The 4524-nt window shown below is 38.9% G+C and overlaps 1 pseudogene; it reads right to left on the bottom strand.

Annotated features, from left to right (window-relative positions):
• Positions 1-2511: 2511 nt before the first annotated feature.
• Positions 2512-3487, bottom strand: LOC105081400 (DNA repair nuclease/redox regulator APEX1 pseudogene; annotated as a pseudogene).
• Between the last annotated feature and the right edge of the window lie 1037 nt (positions 3488-4524).

The raw sequence follows: 4524 nt of genomic DNA, 5'->3' as shown, positions 1-4524 counted from the left end.
AGATCTCAATGTGCTTTCCTAAGTTATGGATATACTGCAATATGTCTGGCCTCTATGTCATTTATGTTCAAGATTTGGCAAACAGTTTGGACCCATGATGGCTAACTAAAGGTGTGCACATCGTGTTCCTGAGCTGATCAGAAAAGGAGCAAAGGGAAAATAACTACCTTGACTTAAAAGGAAGGGTTTTTGTTTGCTTAGTTTTTTCCAGCTTTTTATATTTATACTGAGGTATACATGACAAAAATTGCATACATTTAAGGTATACATCATGTTTTGATATATGTATACATTGTAAAATGATTACTACAAACAAGCTAATTAACATATCCATCATTTGACATAGTTACGATTTTCCACGTGTGGGAGAACAGTTAAGATCAATTCTCTTAGCCAATTTCAAGGATACAATATTTTTTAAGGTGTACAATGTGATGATTTGAGACTCATATATATTGTGAAATGACTACTGCAGTAAGGTTAGTTCACACACCCTTCACCTCACATAATTACCATTTTGTTGTTGTTGTTGTCATTATGGAGAGAGCATTTAAGATCTATTCTCTTAGCAACTTGCAAGTATACAATATAGTATTGTTAACAATAGTCACCATGCTGTAATTAGACTCCCAGAACTTATTCCTCTGGTAATTGGAAGTCTGTATCCTTTGACCAACATCTCATGTCCCCAGCCCTTGGCAATCACCAATCTATCCTGCTTCTGAGTACGGTTTTTTTGGATTCCACATATAAGTGAGATTATATAGTATAAAATACAGGTTCTCAGGAGGCTCAAGATATCCTCAAGGAGATAAGAGGGGGAAAAAAAGAGTAGCAATCATCAGATAATAAGAGATTGGTGAAAGTCCGCTGACATTTGAGAAGCACTGTAAATGCTACTGCAGACCAGGAGGGATTAACCATGTATTATTTAAGTTGGAAGATGCTTAGGTTGGAGACACATCATGACTCCAGGGATTTGAAGATAAATAAAGAGAAACAGACAGGGGATGATACTGGGAAAATATTTCCCCAAATTTGTAGTAATAATAACCCACATTTATTGATTTAGTCAGTGCTTTATTTCTAGGAATGCATCCCATTTTTGAGTACTTACAGGCAGAAACTGATATATTATGAAGCTAATTAAGCTTAAGCATCAAGACCCCACCTGTACAGGCCTTTTCTGAGTTCATGGTAGGGCCAAAGCTCTATATTCATGTGGCTGTTTATTTTTTAATAATTGAAATGTGACAGCAAAATTGCAAGGATACAATTGACTATTGCCTATTGTACCAATTATGTGCTTTATAGCAAATTTAGGATTACGTACTGCATGTACTTTTTTTTTTTTATCTCTATTTCTTTTAATTGAAGTATAGTTGATTTACAATGTTGTGTTAGTTTCAGGTGTATAGCAAAGTGATTCAGTTTTATATAGTTTACATATATACCTTTTCAGAGTCTTTGCCATTATAGGTTATTATAAGATATTAAATATAGTTCCTAGTGCTACATAGTAGGTCCCTGTTGTTTATCTAGTTTATATACAGTAGTATGTATCTGTTAATCCCAAACTGTCAATTTACCCTTCCTCCCATATCTTTCCCATTTGATAACCATAAGTGCATTCTCTATGTCTGTCTCTTTCTGTTTTGTAGATACATTCATTTGTGTCATTTTTTAAAGATTCCACATATAAGTGATATCATATGATATTTGTCTTTCTCTGTCTGACTTCACTTAGTATGATCATCTCTAGGTCCATCCATATTGCTGCAAATGGCATTATTTCATTTCTTTTTATGGCTAAGTAATATTCCATTTTATATATGTGTAAATATTATATATAAAAAGTATAGATATCACATCTTCTTTATCCATACATGTTGCTTCCATGCTTTGGCTAAGTGCTGCTATGAACACTGGGGAGCATATGTCTTTTTGAACTAGAGTTTTCGTCTCTTCCAGATATATGCTCAGGAGTGGGAATGCTGGATCATGTGGTAATTATTTTTCATTTTTCAAGGAATCTCAATAGTGTTTTCCATAGTGGTTGCATCAATTTACATTCCCACCAACAGTGTGGAAAGGTTCCCTTTTCTCCACACCCTCCCCAGCATTTATTATTTGTAGAATTTTTGATGATGGCCATTCTGATTGGTGTGAGGTGACCCCTCTTTGTGGGTTTTTTTTTTTTTTAAACTATGGCTCTTTATTTTCACATGGACAGCTCAAAGGAAGTCATCAGTAGTTTTTGTTTAATGTAAAAAGAGAAAAAAGGAAACCTACACACACACACACACACACACACACACATACACAAAATCCTTGGGCCTGAAGGAAACCTAAGTCTGTTACTAGAAGCCTAGTTAAAAGATTTGTAGTTTTAGAAGGGAAATACAGAGCAGATTTCTCTAGAGAGCAGTTTCAAAGATGTTTGGGGGTTAAGAAATGTAAAGCTAGTTTGGTGGGCTTATTTCCCAGGCTTGAAGCAATTTAGGGGAGGTGTCATAGTACCAGGTAGAGGATGATGGGACAGTGGTTACTGCCCAGAGCCTTGGACCGGATGTTGCTGTCACACAACACAGGCACCAGAGAGTGAGACAACAAAAAATAATCAAGGCGCCAACCAACGTTTTTGGATCGCGCATTCGTCATGTAGGTCCAAAAGGTGTAGGCATAGGCCGTATTAGGGTAGAGGTGCTGGAAACTGTCAGCCAGTGGCACAGCCTGCAGCAATTCCCCAAAGCCTTGACACTCTTGGGGAGTGAAGCCAGCATTCTTTTTGTTCCCCTTTGGATTTCAAAGGTCAATTTTTTCATGAGCCACACTGAGGTCCACACATAGCACAAGGGGCTTGCGGGAAGCCAGACCCTTCAGGAATTTGTGAAACGCTTCATCCCAGCGATGCCGGTACTCCAGGCGTACCAGACCTTGGCCTGCATTAGGTACATAGGCTGTTACCAGCACAAATGCATCAGTTTCAGCCAGTCATTCGGCCTTCTTGATCATGTTCCTCCTCACCTATGCCACAGGAGACTTTGGGCACTGGCGGGAGAGTAGGCCCACACCACTGTTCCCTTTCTTGTCTGAAGGAGCTGACCAGTACTGATGGGGTAGTCCAGGCAGCTCTTGAAGTTCAGGTGGCAGTTTGTTCTCTGAACATTTGGTCTCTTGGAGGCACAGGATATCTGGGGCTTTCTCCTTTACTCAATCTAAACCTTTCTTCTTATTCTAGGCTTGAAGCCCATCTACATTCCAGGAACATATCTTGAGGGTGGCTGATTTGCCACTGGGTGAGGTTTTCTGATCTGGGGGGTCCTCATACAGGGCTGCTCCCTCTCCTGCTGCCTCTTTTTCGGGTTTTTTGTTTTTTTGTTTTTTTGTTTTTTTTGGCTCCCATCTTACTCTTCTTGGCCTCTGGCTCAGCCTTGGGCTCTTCCCCGTCTTCTGCCACCGCTCCCTTTTCCCCACGCTTCAACATCACTGTAAGGAACGCCTTTCTGCACCAGTCCCACCAAAGCAGTATTTTTACCGCATTGCCTGCTCGGGTCGCAGCCTGGCTCCTCCTTATCCAAGCACGCCCGGTTTGTGGTTTTGATTTGCATGTCTCTGGTAATTAGCAATGTTGAGTATATATTTTCATGTGCCTGCTGGCCATCTGTATTTCTCCTTTGGAGAAATGTCTATTTAGGTCTTCCATCCATTCTTTGATTGGGTTATTTGGGTTGTTTTTTTTAATATTAAGCTGTATGAGCTGTTTGTATACTTTGGAAATTAATTCCTTGTTAGTTGCATGGTGGTATTGCATTTACTTTTAAGTCTCTTTAGACTCCTTTGGTGTGGAACTGTTTCTTACTCTTTCCTTGACTTTCATGATCTTGATGTTTTTGAAAATTACAGGCCAGTTATTGTGTAACATAACCCTCGTTCAGGTTCATCTGATATCTCATGACTAGAGTCAGCTTCTGCTTTTTTAGCAAGAACATCTCAGAAGTAATGCCATGTTCTCACTGAATCTCCTCAGGGAGTACATGGTTTCCATTTGTCCTACTCATGCTGATGTTAACTTTGATCATGACTGAGGTGGTGTTTACTGGGTTTCCCTAGTCTGAAGTTACTCTTTTTCCCTTTTCAATTAATGTATTGTGAGGAAATGTTTTGAGACCATGAGAATTTCCTATTCTTTCACCCACTGGTTTTAGCATTCACTAATGACTTGAATTATTACTATAACGGTTGCCCAAAGATGATTTTCTAATTTCCTCATTCCTTCCACATGTATTAGTTGGTATTCTACTACAATTAACAGCTTTCTCTTCTCCCCACTTATCATTCATTAATTAATTCACATCGGTATGAATTCATGACTGTTATTTCATTCAATGAGCAATAATCTGTTATTATCATACTTTATTTTGACCTCAAGTTATCCCAGATTTGGCCAGTGGGCACCCCTTCAAGTTGGCTTCTGTGAATCTTGATATGTCCCCAGCATCTTTGATTCCTAGAATAACAATA

Source organism: Camelus bactrianus, chromosome 12 (genome assembly GCF_048773025.1).
Source record: "Camelus bactrianus isolate YW-2024 breed Bactrian camel chromosome 12, ASM4877302v1, whole genome shotgun sequence".
In the NCBI taxonomy this organism is placed as follows: Eukaryota; Metazoa; Chordata; class Mammalia; order Artiodactyla; family Camelidae; genus Camelus; species Camelus bactrianus.
This window is presented reverse-complemented; position numbering and strand designations above follow the sequence as displayed.